General features: G+C 49.5%; 1 pseudogene; it reads right to left on the bottom strand.

Annotated features, from left to right (window-relative positions):
* LOC147084184 (uncharacterized) overlaps positions 1 to 22,622 on the bottom strand; it is a 107,444-nt pseudogene that overhangs the window by 4,105 nt on the left and 80,717 nt on the right.

Raw genomic sequence — 22,622 nt, 5'->3', positions numbered from 1 at the left:
GTGGAGCAGTGCAGAGGGAACTTTACTCTGCACTGGGCTTTACTCCCTCAGCACTGCACTGGAGGGGCAGCACAGAGTTTTAGACTCGAGTCTCTGGAGTGGGACTTCAACACACAACCTTCTGACTCAGAGGAGAGAGTGCTGCAGCCTGAGCCACGGCTGACACTCTGTATCTAACCCGTGATGTACCTGCCCTGGGAGTGTTTGATGGGACAGTGTAGAGGGAGCTTTACTCTGTATCTAACCCATGCTGTACCTACCCTGGGAGTGTTTGACGGGACAGTGTAGAGGGAGCTTTACTCTGTATCTAACCCATGCTGTACCTACCCTGGGAGTGTTTGATGGGACAGTGCAGAGGGAGCTTTACTCTGTATCTAACCCGTGCTGTACCTGCCCTGGGAGTGTTTGATGAGACAGTGTAGAGGGAGCTTTACTCTGTATCTAACCCGCGCTGTACCTGCCCTGGGAGTGTTTGATGGGACAGTGTAGAGGGAGCTTTACTCTGTATCTAACCCGTGCTGTACCTGCCCTGGGGTTTTTGATGGGACAGTGTAGAGGGAGCTTTACTCTGTATCTAACCCGTGCTGTACCTGCCCTGGGAGTGTTTGACAGGACAGTGTAGAGGGAGATTTACTCTGTATCTAACCCGTGCTGTACCTGCCCTGGGAATGTTTGATGGGACAGTGTAGAGGGAGCTTTACTCTGTATCTAACCCGTGCTGTACCTGCCCTGGGAGTGTTTGATGTTGACACCAGGTGCTGAGAATGTTAAAGTGTTCCATTCCCCACAGTGACATCCAGAACCTCGATGGTAATAAAACGCACAAAGTAACAGAAGCTTCTCTCCTGGACACAGATATTGAGAGGACCGGGAATGTCTGTAACAAGCCATCAATTAACTCTCGTCTTATCTTAGAAACAAGGACTCAATCGACTGTGTGTTTCAAACAAAGCTGATTTATTGATACAGAATATTAAAACCCCAATAACTGGGCTGGATTTTAACATCCACAAAATATAAGATGGCCACTAATAAATCCAGCAGGGAATTCAGGGGAAACTTGTTTACCCAGAGAGTGGTGAGAATGTGGAACTCGCCACTACAAAGAGTAGTTGAGGCTAAAAGTACAGATGCATTTAAGGGGAAGCCACATGAGTGTGTAAGGAATAGGAGGATATGTTGATGGGGTTAATTGAAGTAGGGTGGGTGTGGGGCATAAACACTGGCATGGACCAGTTGGGCCGAATGGCCTGTTTCTGTGCTGTACATTCTATGGAACACCATGAACAGTCAATCGAAGGGAATCATCAGCACAACAGTCCTAAAGATTAAACAGCAGTCCAAGAATTTATAAAACATTCAAACATTCCACGTTCATGTCACCCCAGATGTCTACAGGGCCCTGTGCTACAGAACAGTGTGAACTCGCTGGTGTTTCAGCAGATTAGAGGACCGAGTGAATCCCTTCCCACACACGGAGCAGGTGAACGGCCTCTCCCCAGTGTGAACTCGCTTGTGTGTCAGCAGATTGGTTGACTGAGTGAATCCCTTCCCACACACAGAGCAGGTGAATGGCCTCTCCCCAGTGTGAACTCGCTGGTGTTCGAGCAGAGTCGAGGACTGAATAAATCCCTTCCCACACACGGAACAGGTGAACGGCCTCTCCCCAGTGTGAACTCGCTGGTGTTCGAGCAGAGTCGAGGACTGAATGAATCCCTTCCCACACACGGAACAGGTGAATGGCCTCTCCCCAGTGTGAACTCGCTGGTGTGTCAGTAGGTGGGATGACTGAGTGAATCCCTTCCCACACACGGAGCAGGTGAATGGCCTCTCCCCAGTGTGAATTCGCTTGTGTCTCAGTAGATTGGATGAATGAGTGAATCCCTTCCCACACACGGAACAGGTGAACGGTCTCTCCCCAGTGTGAACTCGCTGGTGTTGGAGCAGAGTCGAGGACTGAATGAATCCCTTCCCACACACAGAACAGGTGAATGGCCTCTTTCCTGCTACCTCCAGCTGGTGTCCCTTCAGCTCCTGGGACCTTTTAATGTTTTTCCCACAGTCGGAATGTTTCACCGGCCTCTCCCCAGTGTGAACTCGCTGGTGTGCCAGCAGATTCGAGGACCGAGTGAATCTCTTCCCACACACGGAGCAGGTGAACAGAATCTCTCCTGCTCTCTCCAGCTGGTGTCTCTTCAGATCCTGGGACCTTTTAAATCTCTTCCCACAGTCAGAACATTTAATGTGAACAAGCTGGTGTCTCAGGAGGGTGGCAGAATGAGAGAATCGCTTCAAAAACACGGAGCAGGTCAACGGTCTCTCATCAGTGTGGACAAGCTGGTGTCTCAGCAGCACAGAGGGTGCAATTAATCCCTGCCCACACACGGAGCGGGTTAAAGGTCTCTCCCTAGTGTGAATTTGCTGGTGTATCATCGTAGCGGATGGCTGAATGAATCCCTTCCGGAACAGCTAAACGTTCTCTCCCCAGTGTGTAGCCACTGGTGTCTCTTTAGCTACTCGTATATTTTGGAGCTCTTTCCACACTCAGAACATTTAAAAGGTCTCTCATCAGTGTGAACTCGCTGGTGTATCAGCAGATTGGAGGAGCGACTGAATCAGGTCCTGATGAATTGAGCGACTCTGTCAGATCTTGAGGTGATGTCTGGTCTGAGCTTCCTGTCTGTAAATGCTCCACTTCTAAAACCCTGTAAAAGGAGTGTAGAAAGGGGTAAGAGGGAGAATGTTGTCTCATGTCCCCCTTTCCCAGCCCAGGGGCAGTGAAGCTGATCTTCAGGCCCCAGCTGCTGCACAGGTTGGTTGCAAGGATCAACAGTAATGGCGGCTGCAACCCCCACAAACCCCCGCGCTCCAGAAAGCACTCCGGCCGCCGCGCTGAGTTGTGGCTGACACCGCGCATGCGCCCCATGGCCCGCCCTCTCCTGCTCCACAGGTGCCCGGCCCGCACCGCGCATGCTCAGCACACACCCTGGGCCCCTGTCAATCATCCTCCCCCGCGCCTGCACGCTGGGCCCCTGAGCTCCAGGCTGCCGCGCGGGGCTTTCTTTGTAAAGTCGGTGTTGGTGAAGAGCCACAATCAGTGAGGGAAACATAGAAGATAGGAGCAGGAGTAGGCCATTCGGCCCCTCGAGCCTGCTCCGCCATTCAATGAGATCATGGCTGATCATCCAAATTCAGTACCCCATTCCTGCCTTCTCCCCATATCCCTTGATCCCTTTAGCCTTAAGAAATATATCCAATTCCTTCTTGAATATATTTAATGAATTGGCCTCCACTGCCTTCTGTGGTAGAGAATTCCACAGGTTCACCACTCTCTGGGTGAAGAAATTCCTCCTCATCTCTGTCATAAATGGCTTACCCCTTATCCTTAGACGGTGACCCCTGGTTCTGGACTCCCCGACCATCGGGAACATCCTTCCTGCATCTAGTTTGTCTAGTCTTGTTAGAATTTTATAAGTTTCAATGAGATCCCCTCTCATTCTTCTAAACTCCAGCGAGTATAAGCCTAATCGACCCAATCTCTCCTCATACATCATTCCTGCCATCCCAGGTATCAGCCTGGTGAATCTTCGCTGAACTCCTTCCAAGGCAAGAACATCCTTCCTCAGATAAGGCGACCAAAACTGCACACAATACTCAAGGAGTGGTCTCACCAAGGCCCTGTACAACTGCAGCAAGACATCCTTGTTCCTGTACACAAACCCTCTCACTACGAAGGCCAACATACCATTTGCCTACTTAACCACCTGCTGCACCTGTATGCTCACCTTCAGCGACTGGTGCACAAGGACACCCAGGTCTCGTTGCACTTCCCCTTCTCCCAATCTATTGCCATTCTGATAATCTGCCTTCCTGTTTTTGACACCAAAGTGGATAACCTTGCATTTATCCACGTTATATTGCATCTGCCATGCTTCTGCCCAATTACCCAACCTGTCCAAATCATACTGGAGTTTCTCGGCATCCTCCTCACAGCAGACACGCCCACCCAGCTTTGTGTCGTCTGCAAACTTGGAGTTCCGTCGTCTAGATCATTAATTTATATTGTGAATAGCTGGGGTCCAAGGACCGATCCCTGCGGTACCCCAGTAGTCACTGCCTGCCACTCGGAAAAAGACCCATTTATTCCAACTCTTTGCTTCTGTCTGCCAACCAGTTCTCTATCCAAGTCAATACCTTGCCCCCAATCCCATGTGCCTTAACTTTACACGCTAATCTCTTATGCGGGACCTTATCGAAAGCCTTCTGAAAGTCCAAATACACCACATCCACTGGTGCTCCCTTATCTATTCTACCAGTTATATCCTAAAAAAATTCCAGTAGATTAGTCAAGCACGATTTACCTTTTGTAAATCCATGTTGACTTTGTCCGACCCAGTCACTGTTTTCCAAGTGCTCTGCTATTACATCCTTTATAATGGACTCTAGCATTTCCCCACTACCGATGTCAGGCTTACCGGTCTGTAATTCCCCATTTTCTCTCTTCCACCTTTTTTGAATAGTGGGGTAACATTAGCTACCCTCCAATCCATGGGTACTGTTCCAGAGACTATCGAATTTTGGAAGATGACCAGCAATGCATCTACTATATCGATATCTATCTACAGGAAACTTTCATTTATCCGGTGGTTAAATGTCCGGAAGGCTCTATCTACCGGCAAAATTCAGGAGCCGTTTCCTATAAGTTTTTTTACTTCTCGTTGCTTTTTTTTTTCGCAGTCAGGCTCTGCAAGGTCATGCTGAAGCTGTTGCTTAGCTACAGAGACGCTTGCAAGCTACGGCCGACTGTTTAGAAGCTGTCGCTAAGCAACAGGGATTGTTGCTAAATACAGAGCTCAAAAGCTCTGTATGTTTTAACATTAGCGCTGGTTTGTCCGGCAGTTTTGATGGGACGGCAACAGGTCGGTCCCGTCGGTGCCGGATATCTCAAAGTTTCCTGTATCTATCTAACTAAAAAAGCAGTGGCCCCAGCACTGACCCTTGGGGAACACCACTGTCTCCCATCCTCCAGTGGCCCCAGCACTGACCCTTGGGGAACACCACTGTCTACCATCCTCCAGTGGCCCCAGCACTGACCCTTGGGGAACACCACTGTCTACCATCCTCCAGTGGCCCCAGCACCGACCCTTGGGGAACACCACTGTCTCCCATCCTCCAGTGGCCCCAGCACTGACCCTTGGGGAACACCACTGTCTACCATCCTCCAGTGGCCCCAGCACTGACCCTTGGGGAACACCACTGTCTACCATCCTCCAGTGGCCCCAGCACTGACCCTTGGGGAACACCACTGTCTACCATCCTCCAGTGGCCCCAGCACCGACCCTTGGGGAACACCACTGTCTACCATCCTCCAGTGGCCCCAGCACCGACCCTTGGGGAACACCACTGTCTCCCATCCTCCAGTGGCCCCAGCACCGACCCTTGGGGAACACCACTGTCTCCCATCCTCCAGTGGCCCCAGCACTGACCCTTGGGGAACACCACTGTCTACCATCCTCCAGTGGCCCCAGCACCGACCCTTGGGGAACACCACTGTCTACCATCCTCCAGTGGCCCCAGCACCGACCCTTGGGGAACACCACTGTCTCCCATCCTCCAGTGGCCCCAGTACTGACCCTTGGGGAACACCACTGTCTACCATCCTCCAGTGGCCCCAGCACCGACCCTTGGGGAACACCACTGTCTCCCATCCTCCAGTGGCCCCAGCACTGACCCTTGGGGAACACCACTGTCTACCATCCTCCAGTGGCCCCAGCACTGACCCTTGGGGAACACCACTGTCTACCATCCTCCAGTGGCCCCAGCACTGACCCTTGGGGAACACCACTGTCTACCATCCTCCAGTGGCCCCAGCACCGGCCCTTGGGGAACACCACTGTCTACCATCCTCCAGTGGCCCCAGCACTGACCCTTGGGGAACACCACTGTCTCCCATCCTCCAGTGGCCCCAGCACTGACCCTTGGGGAACACCACTGTCTCCCATCCTCCAGTGGCCCCAGCACCGACCCTTGGGGAACACCACTGTCTACCATCCTCCAGTGGCCCCAGCACCGACCCTTGGGGAACACCACTGTCTACCATCCTCCAGTCTGAAAAACAGCCATTTACCACAACTCACTGTTTTCTGTCCTTAAGCCAATTCCTTATCCAAGCTGCCACTGACCCACCTATTCCATGAGCCTCAATTTTGTTACCCAGCCTTCTATGTGGTACTTTGTCAAACACCTTCCTAAAATCCATGTGGACAACATCCATTGCATTCCCTTCATCAATCCTGCCTGTTACTTCATCAAAAAATTCAATTAGATTAGTCTGTCACTTTAATTCTCCTCTACATTGGGGAAACCAAACGCAGATTGGGCGACCGCTTTGCAGATCACCTCCGTTCAGTCGGTAAGGGTGACCCCGAGCTTCCGGTCGCCTGTCACTAATTCTCCGCTCCACTCCCACTCTGACCTCTCTGTCCTCGGCCTCTTACACTGTTCCAATGAAGCTCAACGTAAGCTCGAGGAGCAGCACCTCCTCTTTCGATTAGGCACTTTACAGACTTCTGGACTCAACATCGAGTTCAACAATTTCAGACCATAACCTCGGCCCCGATCTCTTTCTTTCATTTTTTGTCTCTCTCACACATGGCAGCTGCCATTTCCGTTTACACTTCATCTCGTGTCATCTTTTGTTTCTGAACTTGTCCCATTAAGGAAGTGATAGCAGGGCATTTAGAAAATCATAATATAGTCAAGCAGAGTCAGCATGGTTTTATGAAAGGGAAATCATGTTTGACAAATTTGCTGGAGCTCTTTGAGGATGTAACGAGCAGGGTGGATAAAGGGGAACCAGTGGATGTGGTGTATTTGGATTTCCAGAAGGCATTCGATAAGGTGCCACATAAAAGGTTACTGCACAAGATAAGAGCTCACGGGGTTGGGGGTAATATATTAGCATGGATAGAGGATTGGCTAACTTACAGAAAACAGAGAGTCGGGATAAATGGGTAATTTTTCAGGTTGGCAAACTGTAACTAGTGGGGTGCCACAGGGATCAGTGCTGGGGTCTACATAAGAACATAAGAAATAGGAGCAGGAGTAGGCCAATTGGCCCCTCGAGCCTGCTCCGCCATTCAATAAGATCATGGCTGATCTGATCCTAACCGCCAATCTACTATCACAGAACCATCTCCTGAATCTAACAGAATTAGACACACGAAATAGGAGCAGGATCAGGCTACACGGCCCCTGGGCCCGCTCCGCTACCCACAGGGCCATGACCGATCCGAACCTAGACTCATGTCCAAATTCCTGCCCGCTCCCCGTAACCCTTAATTCCCTTTACTTCTAGGAAACTGTCCATTTCTGTTTTAAATTTATGTAATGATGTAGCTTCAACAGCTTTTTGGGGCAGCATATTCCATGGACCTACCACCCTCTGAGTGAAGTAGTTCCTCCTCATCTCAGTTTTGAAAGAGCAGCCCCTTATTCTAAGACTATGCCCCCTAGTTCTAGTTTCACCCATCATCGGGAACATCCTCCCCGCATCCACCCGATCCAACCCCTTCACAATCTTATATGTTTCAATAAGATCGCCTCTCATCCTTCTGAACTCCAATGAATAGAGTCCCAATCGACTCAACCTCTCCTCATATGTCCATCCCCTCATCCCCGGGATTAACCGAGTGAACCTTCTTTGTACTGACTCGAGAGCAAGTATGTCTTTTCTTAAGTATGGACACCAAAACTGTACGCAGTATTCCAGGTGCGGTCTCACCAATACCTTGTACAACTGAAGCAATACCTCCCTATTTTTATATTCTATCCCCCTAGCAATGAAAGCCAACATTCCATTGGCCTTCTTAATCACTTGCTGCACCTGCATACTAACCTTTTGAGTTTCGTGCACCAGGACCCCCAGATCCCTTTGTACTTCAGTACTTTCCAGTTTCTTGCCATTAAGATAATAACTTGCTCTACGATTTTTCCTGCCAAAGTGCATAACCTCACACTTTCCAGTATTGTATTCCATCTGCCAAATCTCTGCCCACTTACTTAGCCTGTCTATGTCCCCTTGCAGGTTTTTTATGTCCTCCTCACTCACTACTTTCCATCCCATCTTAGTATCATCTGCAAACTTTGATATGTTACACTATTTGTCAACTATTTACAATTTATATTAATGACTTGGATGAAGGGACCGAGTGCACTGTAGCCAAATTTGCTAACGATGCAAAGACAGGTGGGAAAGTAAGTTGTGAGGAGGACACAGAGTCTGCAAAGGGATATCGATCGGTTAAGTGAGTGGGCAAAACATTGGCAGATGGAGTATAATGTGGGAAAATGTGAGGTTATCCACTTTGGTAGGAAAAATAGGAAAGCAAATTGTTATTAAATGGAGAGAGACTACAGAACGCTGCGGTACAGAGGGATCTGGGGGTCCTCGTACATGAAACACAAACAGTTAACATGGAGGTACAGCAAGTAATTAGGAAGGGAAATGGAATGTTGGCCTTTATTACCGGGGGGATTAAAAGTAGGGAAGTCCTGCTACAACTGTACAGGGTGTTGGTGAGACCACACCTGGAGTACTGCGTACAGTTTTGGTCTCCTTATTTAAGGAGGGATATACTTGCATTGGAGGCAGTTCAGAGAAGGTTCACGAGGTTGATTCCTGGGATGAAGGGGTTGTCTTATGAGGAAAGGTTGGGCAGGTTGGGCCGATACTCATTGGAGTTTAGAAGAATGAGAGGTGATCTTATTGAAACATAAGATTCTGAGGGGGCTCGACAGGGTGGATGCTGGGAGGATGTTTCCCCTCGTGGGGGAATCTAGAACTCGGTATAGTCTCAGAATAAGGGGTCGCCCATTTAAGACGGAGATGAGGAGGAATTTCTTCTCTGAGGGTCGTGAATCTTTGGGATTCTCTACCCCAGAGAGCTGTGGAGACGGAGTCACTGAATATATTCAAGGCTGAGACAGACAGATGTTTGAACTACAGGGGGGTCGAGGGTCATGGGGAACAGGCAGAAAAGTGGAGGTGAGGCCAAGATCAGATCAGCCATGATCTTATTGAATGGTGGAGCACGGGTTAGATACAGAGTAAAGCTCCCTCTACACTGTCCCGTCAAACACTCCCAGGGCAGGTACAGCATGGGTTAGATACAGAGTAAATCTCCCTCTGCACTGTCCCATCAAACACTCCCAGGGCAGGTACAGCACGGGTTAGACATAGAGTAAAGCTCCCTCTACACTGTCCCATCAAACACCCCCAGGGCAGGTACAGCACGGGTTAGATACAGAGTAAAGCTCCCTCTACACTGTCCCATCAAACACTCCCAGGGCAGGTACAGCACGGGTTAGATACAGAGTAAAGCTCCCTCTACACTGTCCCATCAAACACTCCCAGGGCAGGTACAGCACGGGTTAGATACTGAGTAAAGCTCCCTCTGCACTGTCCCATCAAACACTCCCGGGGCAGGTACAGCACGGGTAAGATACAGAGTAAAGCTCCCTCCACACTGTCCCATCAAACACTCCCAGGGCAGGTACAGCACGGGTTAGACACAGAGTAAAGCTCCCTCTACACTGTCCCATCAAACACTCCCAGGGCAGGTACAGCACAGGTTAGACACAGAGTAAATCTCCCTCTACACTGTCCCATCAAACACTCACAGGGCAGGTACAGCACGGGTTAGATACAGGGTAAAGCTCCCACTACACTGTCCCATCAAACACTCCCAGGGCAGGTACAGCATGGGTTAGATACAGAGTAAAGCTCCCTCTACACTGTCCCATCAAACACTCCCAGGGCAGTTACAGCACGGGTTAGATACAGAGTAAAGCTCCCTCTACACTGTCCCATCAAACAATCCCAGGGCAGGTGCATGACGGGTTAGATACAGAGTAAAGCTCCCTCTACAATGTCCCATCAAACACTCCCAGGGCAGGTACAGCACGGGTTAGATACAGAGTGTCAGCCGTGGCTCAGGCGGCAGCACTCTCTCCTCTGAGTCAGAAGGTTGTGGGTTGAAGTCCCACTCCAGAGACTCGAGTCTAAAACTCTGTGCTGCTCCTCCAGTGCAGTGCTGAGGGAGTAAAGCCCAGTGCAGAGTAAAGTTCCCTCTGCACTGCTCCGCTAACAGGCCTGAGCCCCAAACTCAGAAGAGCGCCCTCTGCTGCATTCCACTTGTCTCAGCAGCGGGAGAAGCGGGCGGCGGAAGTCCCGCCCCTCGGACACTCCGATTGGTTGGAGGACCCGCTGCCATCTCAGTGCTCCGAGCTCCGCCCGCTCTCTCCCTATTGGTCGGAGCTCCCGTCGGTTCACCGCCATGGAGTTGATGACGTGCCCCAGTCTGGCTCCCTGCAGAAGACATGGGGCTGCGGCCGCTCAATCCGCTCCACTCGGTGCCGGGAGGGTGCTGGCACGGTCCGGTTTGTATTTCCTTTTTATTTATCTCCCCGCCCGCACTTCTCTCCGCTATATAAAAAAAACCCTGATAAAACTCACTTTCCGCCGGTGACCCGGACTCTCGTGGTTGCCCCGGGCCTTCCCCAGAATGCGAGGCCCTGCGCAGGCGCGGTCGCGACTCATCCTCGGGAGCGGGGCCCAGCGGCGCATGCGGAGTAGGGGAAGGGGCCTGTTCAGAGCCCGCGCTCACCTTGGAGCGGCGCATGCGGAGTAGGGGGAGGGGGCGGGGCCTGTTCAGAGCCCGCGCTCACCTTGGAGCGGCGCATGCGGAGTAGGGGGAGGGGGCGGGGCCTGTTCAGAGCCCACGCTCACCTTGGAGCGGCGCATGCGGAGTAGGGGAGGGGGCGGGGCCTGTTCAGAGCTCACATCCAACAATGAGAACAACAACAACTTGTATTTCTATAGCGCCTTTAATGTAGGAAAACATCCCAAGGCGCTGCACAGGAGTATTGTAAGACATTGAAAAATGTGACCCCGAGCCACAAGGAGAAATTAGGGCAGATGGCCAAAAGCTTGGTCACAGAGGTGGGTTTTAAGGAGCGTCTCGGCAGGAATGATGTATGAGGAGAGATTGGGTCGACTGGGCTTATACTCGCTGGAGTTTAGAAGAATGAGGGAATTTTATTGAAACTTATAAAATTCTAACAGGACTAGATGCAGGAAGGATGTTCCCGATGGTTGGGGAGTCCAGAACCAGGGGACACAGTCTAAGGGTAAGGGGTAAGCCATTTAGGACAGAGATGAGGAGGAATTTCTTCACCCAGTGAGTGGTGAACCTGTGGAATTCTCTACCACACAAGGCAGTTGAGGTCAGTTCATTAAATATATTCAAGAAGGAGTTAGATATATTTCTTAAAGCTAAAGGGATATGGGGAGAAGACAGGGACAGGGTACTGAATTTGGATGATCAGCCATGATCTCATTGAATGGCGGAGCAGGCTCGAGGGGCCGAATGGCCTACTCCTGCTCCTATCTTCTATGTTTCTAGAACCAGGGGTCAGTTTTACATCTCCACCTTTCCCAGCCCAGGGGCAGTGAAGCTGATTTTCAGGCCCCAGCTGCTGCACAGGTTGGTTGAAAGGATCCGTTGTAATGGCGGCTATAATCCCCACAAGCCCCCGCGCTCCAGAAAGCGGTCTGGTCGCCGCACTGAGTTGTGGCTGAGACCGCGCATGCGCCCCATGGCCGCGCCCTCTCCTGCTCCACAGGCGCCCGGCCCGCACCGCGCATGCTCAGCACACACCCTGGGCCCCTGTCAATCATCCTCCCCCGCGCCTGCGCACTGAGCCCGAGCTCCAGGCTGCCACGCGGGGCTTTCTTTGTAAAGTCGGTGTTGGTGAAGAGCCGCAATCAGTGAGGGAAAGTGAGTTTTCCCCCAGATCCGATTGAGATCAGAGGAGGGGTGAGAATAAAGGTTGAATCCAAACCTGAGAGTCCGCGGATCCGGGCCCCGAGCGGAGCTTCTTCAATTTGGCGGTGCGCGTTCCAGGGACACGTGATCCGGGCCCAGGGCCTAATTGACGTGAACTTCTGACCAATAGGGAGCGAGTCGGCGCTGCGCGCCTCTTCGCCCAACCACTCACGTCAAGACGTCGCCGTCGTACAATGATAGACGTGAGCTCTCCACCAATGAGCGAGGGGAGGCTTAGCCTGGAGGACTGACCGAGGGGCTTTGGTCCTCCAACCAATCGCGGCGAAGGAGGAGGAGGCGGGACCTGGAACCGGCTGATTGGACGGATCGGCCCGCCGCCATTTTGTAAAGTGGCTCAGGATCTGTGAGCCCGGAAAAGTTTATTTTTAATGTTCCTTTCACATTTTACAGCTCAAACTAATTTTGTTTTGCAGAAGATACTTTTTATTAAATAAAAGAAGTTCGCTTTTAAATTGATGAAATAACAAACCCTGTGGAACAAATACTTGTGAGTAAAAATATTTCTTCTCCCTGAATTCATTTTCTTAATATTAATTTTCAGCGTTTTTAATTATTAATTTGAAGCACTTTAAGAGAAATATGGGAGTGGTGAGGGTTCTCTTAAAGGGACAGGCACTCTCTTCTATATGATTTTCATTAAAGGGACCGCATCCCTGTGGATGACCAATTTTAAAGGGACAGCATTTCCCTTTTTATAATGTATATGTAAGAGACTGACATTTAAAGTGGGGCTAATCCCCTGCTCCCCTGAGTGCTTGGCGAGAAATCAGGTGCTGTTTGCTCTCGCCCCCTCCCAATTTTCTGCCAAGGGACAGAAAGCAGAGAGTAGTGGTGAACGGTTTCTTTTCAGACTGGAGGGAGGTAAACAGTGATGTTCCCCAGGGGTCGGTATTAGGATCAATGTTCCCTCTTTTTCTTTTGAGGTGCGTGGCCCCTTTAACGGGCTGCACGGCCCATTCAAATTTCCGCGCATGCACGTTTATTCCATTTATCGGGCGGCGAGCCGGCTGCGCGGGACCTCCAGACCGCTGCGTGGCCGCGCAACTTAACGTGAACATTGATTCGGACCACTGCTTTTTTTTGATATATATCAATGACCTGGACTTGGGGATCCAGGGCAAAATTTCAAAATTGACAGATGACATGAAACTCGGAAATGTAGCAAACAATGAGGATAGTAACAGACTTCAGGAGGATGTAGCCAGACTGGTGAAATGGGCAGAAACATGGCAGATTAAATTTAATGTAGAGAAGTGTGAAGTGATTCATTTTGGTAGGAAGAATGAGGAGAGGCAATATAAACTAAATGGTCCAGTTTTAAAGAGGGTGCAGGAACAGAGAGGCCTCGGGGTGTATGTACACAAATCTTAGAAGGTGGCAGGACAAGTTGAGAAGGCTGTTAAAAAAGCAAACAGGATCCTTGACTTTATTAATAGAGGAATAGAGTACAAAAGCAAGCAGGTTATGCTAAGCCTTTATAAAACACTGGCTAGGCTTCCGCTGGGCACCACACTTTAGGAAGGATGTCAAGGCCTTAGAGAGGGTGCAGAAGAAATTTACGAGAATGGGACCAGGGATGAGGGACTTGAGTTACGTGGAGAGACGGGAGAAGCTGGGGTTGTTCTCCTTAGAGCAGAGAAGATTAAGAGGAGATTTGATAGAGTTGTTCAAAATCAGGATGGATTTTGAGAGAGTAAATAAGGAGAAACCGTTTCCAATGGCTGAAGGGACAGAAACCAGATTTAAGGCGATTGGCAAAAGAACCAGAGGTGACATGAGGAAACAGATTTTTACACCAAGTTGTTGTGATCTGGAATGCGCTGCCTGAAAGGGCGGTGGAAGCAGATTCAATATTATAATTCAAAAGAGATTGAGGTAAATACTTGAAGGGAAAACATTTACAGGGCTTTGGGGAAAGAGCAGGGGGAGTGGGATTAATTGGATCGCTCTTTCAAAGAGCCGGCACAGGCACGATGGGCTAAATGGCCTCCTTCTGTGCTGTATCATTCTATGATGCTGTTCTACACAGACACACACACATACAGTCAGACAGACACACAGACACAGATACTCACTAAAATACAGTCACACATTTTTTCTGCATTAACTTATTATTAATTTCAAAGACTTTAAGAAAAAGGTGGGAGTGGTGGGCGGAGGGCTCTTAAAGGGACAGGGACTCTCCTTTTCAATGTGATTTTCATTAAAGGGACCGAGTCCCTCCTTGCCTGTGGAGGACCAATTTTAAAAGGACAGCGTCTCGAAATCAGGTGCTGTCTGCGTGTGAACCACCTCCTCCCAATTTCCTGCCAAGCGATCCCTGCGGGCACCACTCCACTCTAGGAGTGGCTCCGAGAATCATACAGCACAGAAGGAGGCCATTCAGCCCATCGTGCCTGTGCCGGCTCTTTGAAAGAGCTCTCCATTTAGTCCCACTCCGCTGCTCTTTCCCCATAGCCCTGAAAATGTTTCCCCTTCAAGTATTTATCCAATTCCCCAGTGAACGTTATTATTGACTCTGCTTCCACCGCCCTTTCAGGCAGCGCATTCCAGATCACAACAACTCGCTGCGTCAATAAAATTCTCCTCACCTCGCCTCTGGTTCTTTTGTCAATTACCTTATATCTGTGTCCTCTGGTTACCGACCCTCCTGCCACTGGAAACAGTTTCTCCTTATAAGCTACAGCTATACAAAGCCCTGGTTAGACCCCAGAGAGTCATAATGGCACAGAAGGAGGCCATTCGGCCCATCGAGTCCGTGCCGGCTCTCTGTAGAGCAATCCAGTCAGTCCCATTCCCCCGCGCTATCCCCGTAGCCCTGCAAGTTTATTTCCCTCAAGTGCCTATCCAGTCTCCCCTTGAAAACATTGAGTGTCTCCGCTTCCACCACTTCCGTCGGCAGCGAGTTCCAGGTCCTCACCACTCGCTGCGTAAAAAAGTTTTTCCTCACATCCCCCCTGTATCTCTTGCCCAAAACCTTAATTCTGTGTCCCCTAGTCCTTGTACCATCAACTAGTGGGAACAGCCTTTCCCCGTCTAGCCTATCCAAACCCGTCATAATCTTGTACACCTCTATCAAATCACAGCTCAACCTCCTTTGCTCTAATAAAAACAAATCCAGCTTCTCCAACCTCTCCTTGTAGCTAAGATCCCCCATCCCCAGAACCATTCTGGTAAATCTCCTCTGCACCCTCTCAAGGGCCTTCACATCCTTCCTAAAGTGTGGTGACCAGAACTGGACGCAATACTCCAGTTGTGGCCTAACCAGCGCTTTATAAAGGTTCAGCATAACTTCTCTACTTTTGTACTCAATACCTCTATTTATGAAGCCCAAGATCCCATATGCTTTGTTAACCACTCTCTCAGTATGTCCCACCACCTTCAGGGACCTACGCACATTAACTCCCAGGAACTCCCTGGAGCACTGTGTACAGTTCTGGGCACCGCACCTCAGAAAGGATATATTGGCCTTGGAAGGAGTGCAGCACAGATTGACCAGAATGTTACCCGGGCTCCAAGGGTTAGATTATGAGGAGAGATTACATAAACTAGGCATGTGTTCCCTGGAATCTAAAAGGTTAAGGAGTGATTGAGGATTTTAGGATTTTGAAAGGAATTGGGAGAGTAGATAGAGAGAAACTTTTTCCGCCGGTGGGGGAGTCGAGGACAAGGGGACATCACCTTAAAATCAGAGCCAGGCCATTCAGGAGAGAAGTTGGGAAACACTTCTTCACACAAAGGGTGGTAGAAGTGTGGAACCCTCTCCCACAGAAAGCAGTCGATGCCAGCTCAATTAATCATTTTAAATCCCAGAGCGATAGATTTTTGCTAGACAAGGGAGCAAAGGGATATGGAGCCAAGGCAGGTGGGTGGAGTTAAGACACAGATCGGCCATGATCTCATTGAATGGCGGAACAGGCTGGAGGGGCTGAATGGCCTCCTCCTGTTCCCATGCTCCTATTTACTCTATCAAAACCCTTCATGTTTTGAACACCTCTATTAAATCTCCGCTGCACCTTCTCTGCTCCAAGGAGAACAATCCCAGCTTCTCCAGCCTCTCCACGTAACTGAAATCCTCTGTGTGTATTTCTCATGGGGCAGCAGGCTATAGCAAACAGTTTCTTAAGATCATAAAAACAAAAAGGGGGCAAGCACTTTGCTGGGAGTGTACTATAGGCCCCCAAACAGTCAGGGGGAGATAGAGGAACAGATATGTAGGCAAATCTCAGAGAAATGTGCAAATAATAGGGTAATAATAGTGGGGGATTTCAACTTCCCCAATATTAACTGGGATAGTCAGAGTGTGAAAGGCTTAGAGGGTGCAGAATTCTTAAATTGCATCCAGGAGAGCTTTTTGAGCCAACATGTAGAAAGTCCTACAAGAGAGGGGGCGGTACTGGACCTAATTCTAGGGAATGTGGCCGGGCAAGTGGTAGAAGCGTTAGTAGGTGAGCACTTTGGTGACAGTGACCATAATTCGGTGAGATTTAAGGTAGTCATGGAAAAGGACAGAGATGGACCGGAAATAAAGGTTCTAAATTGGGGGAAGGCCGATTTTAATATGATAAGGCAGGATCTGGCCAAAGTGGACTGGGATCAGCTACTTGTAGGAAAATCCACATCAGAGCAATGGGAGTCTTTCAGAAAGGAAATTGAGAGAGTACAATGACAACATGTTCCCGTAAAGGTCAAGGGTGGGACCAACAAGCCCAGGGAACCTTGGATGTCAAGGGATATACGAGAATGGATTAGGAAAAAAAGGGGGGCTTTTGGCAGATACAAAGGACTAAAGACAGAGGAAGCCCTAGAGGAGTTTAAAAAGTGCAGGGGGAATACTTAAAAAAAGAAATTAGGAGAGCGAGGAGGGGCCATGAAATAACACTGGCGAGCAAAATAAAGAAAAATCCTAAGGCATTTTATAAGTATATTAAGGGCAAGAGGATAACTAGGGAAAGAGTAGGGCCCATTAGGGACCAAAGTGACAATCTGTGTGGAGCCAGAAGATGTAGGTGGGGTTTTAAATGAATTTTTTGCATCTGTGTTCACTATGGAGAAGGACGATGTAGACATAGTAATCGGGCAGGGGGACTGTGATATACTTGAACATATTAGCATCGAGAGGGAGGAGGTACTAGCGGTTTTAGCAGGCTTTAAACTGGATAAATCCCCAGGCCCGGATGAAATGTATCCCAGGCTGCTGTGTGAGGCAAAGGAGATTGCAGGGGCTCTGACACAAATTTTCAAAACCTCTCTGGCCACAGGGGATGAGCCAGAGGACTGGAGAACAGCTAACGTAGTACCATTATTCAAGAAGGGTAGTAGGGATAAACCAGGGAATTACAGGCCAGTGAGCCTAACATCAATGGTTGGGAAATTATTAGAAAAAATTCTGAGGGACAGAATTAGTCTCCACTTGGAGAGGCAAGGATTAATCAGGGATAGTCAGCATGGCTTTGTCAAGGGAAGATCATGTCTAACCAATTTGATTGAATTTTTCGAGGGGGTGACTAGGTGTGTGGATGAGGGTAGTGCAGTGGATGTGGTATACATGGATTTTCGTAAGGCTTTCGATAAAGTCCCACACAGGAGACTGGTCAAGAAGTTAAGAGCCCATGGGATCCAGGGTGCCTTGGCACATTGGATCCAAAACTGGCTTAGTGGCAGAAGGCAGAGGGTGATGGTCGAAGGTTGTTTTTGTGACTGGAAGCCTGTGTCCAGTGGGGTACCGCAGGGATCGGTGCTGGGTCCCTTGCTGTTTGTGGTCTACATTAATGATTTGGATGTGAATGTAAAAGGTATGATCAGTAAGTTTGCAGATGACACGAAAATTGGTGGGGTGGTACATAGCGAAGAGGGTAGCCTCAGTCTGCAGGACGATATTGATGAGTTGGTCAGATGGGCAGAACAGTGGCAAATGGAATTTAACACTGAAAAGTGTGAGGTGATGCATTTTGGTGGGACTAACAAGGCAAGGGAATACACAATGAATGGTAAGACCCTAGGAAAGACGGAGGGGCAGAGGGATCTGGGTGTGCATGTACATAGATCCCTGAAGGCAGCACAATAGGTGGATAAGGTGGTTAAAAAGGCATATGGGATACTTGCCTTCATTAGCCGAGGCATAGAATATAAGAGCAGGGAGGTTATGATGGAGCTGTACAAAATGCTAGTTAGGCCACAGCTTGAATACTGTGTGCAGTTCTGGTCGCCACACTATAGGAAGGATATGATTGCATTGGAGAGGGTGCAGAGGAGATTCACCAGGATGTTACCTGGGCTGGAGCGCTTCAGCTATGAAGAAAGACTGGACAGGCTGGGGTTGTTTTACTTGGAGCAGAGAAGGCTGAGGGGGGACCTGATTGAGGTGTACAAAATTATGAGGGGCATAGATAGGGTAGATAGAAAGGAACTTTTCCCCTTAGTAGAGGGGTCAATAACCAGGGGGATAGTTTCAAGATAAGGGGCAGGAGGTTTAGAGGGGATTTGAGGAAAAACTTTTTCACCCAGAGGGTGGTTGGAATCTGGGACTCACTGCCTGAAAGGGTGGTAGAGGCAGGAACCCTCTCAACATTCAAGAAGCATTTAGATGAGCACTTGAAACGCCATAGCATACAAGGCTACGGACCAAGTGCTGTAAAATGGGATTAGAATAGATAGGGCTTGATGGCCGGCGCAGACGCGATGGGCCGAAGGGCCTCTTTCTGTGCTGTATAACTCTTTAAGAAGTAGGAGCAGGCCATTCGGCCCTTTGAGCCTGCTCCGCCATTCAATAAGATCATGGCTGATCTTCTACCTCATCTCCACCTTCCCGCCCGATCCCCATATCCCTCGATTTCCCCATGAGTCCAAAAATCTATCTGTCTCAGCCTTGATTATACTCAATGACTGAGCCTCCACAGCCCTCTGGGGCAGAGAATTCCAAAGATTCACCACCCACCAGGAGGACACCGGGGCTGAGAAGGTCTCATTGTGGGGACGGAACCATCGAATGAAACAGCACAGAAGGAGGCCATTCGGCCCACCGTGCCTGTGCCGGCCCTTTGGTCGAGCTCTCCGATTAGTCCCACTCCCCCCTGCTCTTTCCCCCTCGCCCTGTAAATGTCTCCCCTTCAAGTATTTACCCACTTCTTTATGAAAGTTACGATTGAATCTGCTTCCACCGCCCTTCCAGGCAGCGCGTTCCAGATCATAACTGGCTGTGTTTAAAATCGGTTTCCTCATGTCGCCTCTGGATCTTTTGCCTGAAATCTGTGTCCTCTGGTTACCGACCCTCCAGCCACTGGAAACAGTTTCTCCTTATTTACTCGATCCAAACCCTTCATGGTTTTGACCCCCTCTATCAGATCTCCCCTTAACCTTAGCCGGGCAGGTGGAAGGGGTATCAGTGGGAGAGCATTGTGGGGGTAGTGATCATAGAAACATAAAAACATAGAAGATAGGAACAGGAGTAGGCCATTCAGCCCTTTAATGAGATCATGGCTGATCATCCAAATTCAGTACCCTGTCCCTGCTTTCTCCCCATATCCCTTGATCCCTTTAGCCTTCAGAAATATATCCAACTCCTTCTTGAATATATTTAATGAATTGGCCTCAACTGCCTTGTGTGGTAGAGAATTCCACAGGTTCACCACTCTCTGGGTGAAGAAATACCTCCTCATCTCAGTCCTAAATGGCTTACCCCTTATCCTTAGACTGTGACCCCTGGTTCTGGACTCCCCCGCCATCGGGAACATCGTTCCTGCATCTAGTCTGTCTAGTCCTGTTAGAATTTTATAAGTTTTAGTAAGATCCCCTCTCATTCTTCTGAACTCCAGCGAATATAAGCCCAATCGACCCAATCCCTCATACGTCATTCCTGCCATCCCAGGTATCAGCCTGGTGAATCTTCGCTGCACTCTCTCCATGGCAAGAACATCCTTCCTCAGATAAGGCGACCAAAACTGCACACAATACTCAAGGTGTGGTCTCACCAAGGCCCTGTACAACTGCAGCAAGACATCCCTCTCCTGTACTCAAACCCTCTCGCTACGAAGGCCAACACACACGCCCACCCAGCTTTGTGTTGTCTGCAAACTTGGAGATATTACATCTAGTTCCCTCGTCTAGATCATTAATATATATTGTGAATAGCTGGGGTCCGAGCACCGATCACTGCGATATCGCTCGAGAATTCTTTAAAATAGGCTTTGCTGACTCAACAAACCTTATTTGCTTTGCTGTTTTTTGGCTGACGAAATAAAAGGTTTTTTTTGGGCTGCAGGTATTTAATTGAGTTAGTTCCTGCTTGCTGTCAGTCCTGGCCCCTGGTCCCGCCCATTCCTGCACCTCATTGGCTGACACGCCGCGGTCAGTCGACAGCACGAGGGGATCTCGATGGTCGGGGAGTCCAGAACCAGGGCTCACAGTCTAATGATAAGGGGTAAGCCATTTAGGACAGAGACGAGAAGGAATTTCTTCACCCAGAGAGTGATGTGCTGTGAGGAGGATGCTGAGAAGCTCCAGTATGATTTGGACAGGTTGGGTGATTCGGCAGAAGCATGGCAGATGCAGTATAATGTGGATAAATGCGAGGTTATCCACTTTGGTGGCAAAAACAGGAAGGCAGATTATTATCTGAATAGCAATAGATTGGGAGAAGGGGAAGTGCAACGAGACCTGGGTGTCCTTGTGCACCAGTCGCTGAAGGTAAGCATGCAGGTGGTTAAGAAGGCAAATGGTATGTTGGCCTTTGTAGCGAGAGGGTTTGAGTACAGGAACAAGGATGTCTCGCTGCAGCTGTACAGGGTCTTGGTGAGACCACATCTTGAGTATTGTGTGCCGTTTTGGTCGCCTTATCTGAGGAAGGATGTTCTTGCCATGGAAGGAGTGCAGCGAAGATTCACCAGGCTGACACCTGGGATGGCAGGAATGATGTATGAGGAGAGATTGGGTTGATTGGGCTTATACTCGCTGGAGTTTAGAAGAATGAGAGGGGATCTCATTGAAACTTATGAAATTCTAACAGGACTAGACAGACTAGATGCAGGAAGGATGTTCCCGATGGCGGGGGAGTGCAGAACCAGGGGTCACAGTCTAAGGATAAGGAGTAAGCCATTTAGGACAGAGATGAGGAGGAATTTCTTCACCCAGAGTAGTGGTGAACCTGTGGAATTCACTACATAGAAACATAGAAGATAGGAGCAGGAGTAGGCCATTCGGCCCCTCGAGCCTGCTCCGCCATTCAATGCGATCATGGCTGATCATCCAAATTCAGTACCCGGTCCCTGCTTTCTCCCCATACCCCTTGATCCCTTTAGCCTTAAGAAATATATCCAACTCCCTCTTGAATATATTTAATGAACTGGCCTCCACCGCCTTCTGTGGTAGAGAATTCCACAGGTTCACCACTCTCTGGGTGAAGAAATTCCTCCTCATTTCTGTCCTAAATGGCCTACCTTTTATCCTTAGACTGTTTCCCCTGGTTCTGGACTCCCCGACCATCGGGAACATCCTTCCTGCATCTAGTCTGTCTAGTCCTGTTAGAATTTTATAAGTTTCAATGAGATCACCTCTCATTCTTCTAAACTCCAGTGAGTACAAGTCCAATCGACCCAATCTTTTTTTTAAATTCATTGATGGGATGTGGGCGTCGCTGGCTAGGCCTGCATTTAGTGCCCATCCCTAATTGCCCTTGAGAAGATGGTGGTGAGCCGCCGCCTTGAACCACTGCAGTCCATATGGTGTAGGTACACCCACAATGCTGTTAGGAAGGGAGTTCCAGGATTTTGGCCCAGCGACAGTGAAGGAACGGCGATACAGGTCCAAGTCAGGATGGTGTGTGGCTTGGAGGGGAACTTGTAGGTGGTGATGTTCCCATGCGTCTGCTGCCCTTGTCCTTCTAAGTGGTAGAGGTCACGGGTTTGGAAGGTGCTGTTGAAGGAGCTTTGGCGAGTTGCTGCAGTGCATCTTGTAGATGGTACACACTGCAGCCACAGTGCGCCGGTGGTGGAGGGAGTGAATGTTTAAGGTGGTGGATGGAGTGCCAATCAAGCGGGCTGCTTTATCCTGAATGGTGTCGAGCTTCTTGAGTGTTGTTGGAGCTGCACTCAACCAGGCAAGTGGAGAGTATTCCATCACACTCCTGACTTGTGCCTTGTAGATGGTGGAAAGGCTTTGGGGAGTCAGGAGGTGAGACACTCGCTGCAGAATTCCCAGCCTCTGGCCTGCTCTTGTAGCCACAGTATTTATATGGCTGGTCCAGTTCAGTTTCTGATCAATGGTAACCCCCAGGATGTTGATAGTGGGGGATTCAGCGATGGTAATGCCATTGAATGTCAAGGGGAGATGGTTAGTCTCGCTTGTTGGAGATGGTCATTGCCTGGCACTTGTGTGGTGCGAATGTCACTTGCCACTTGTCAGCCCAAGTCTGAATGTTGTCCAGGTCTTGCTGCATATGGACACGGACTGCGTCAGTATCTGACGAGTCTCGAATGGTGCTGAACAGTGTGCAATCATCAGCGAACATCCCCACTTCTGACCTTATGATGGAGGGAAGGTCATTGATGAAACAGCTGAAGATGGTTGGGCCTAGGACACTGCCCTGAGGAACTCCTGCAGTGATGTCATGTGATTGAGATGAATGACCTCCAACAACCACAGCCAACTTCCTTTGTGCTAGGTATGATTCCAACCAATGGAGAGTTTTCCCCTTGATTCCCATTGACTTCAGTTTTG

The sequence above is a fragment of the Somniosus microcephalus genome, unplaced genomic scaffold (genome assembly GCF_052327205.1).
Source record: "Somniosus microcephalus isolate GS21.2 unplaced genomic scaffold, FLI_Smic_1.0 scaffold1, whole genome shotgun sequence".
Lineage (NCBI taxonomy): Eukaryota > Metazoa > Chordata > Chondrichthyes > Squaliformes > Somniosidae > Somniosus > Somniosus microcephalus.
Note: the sequence above shows the minus strand (reverse complement) of the source record. Positions and strands in the feature narration are given on the sequence as shown.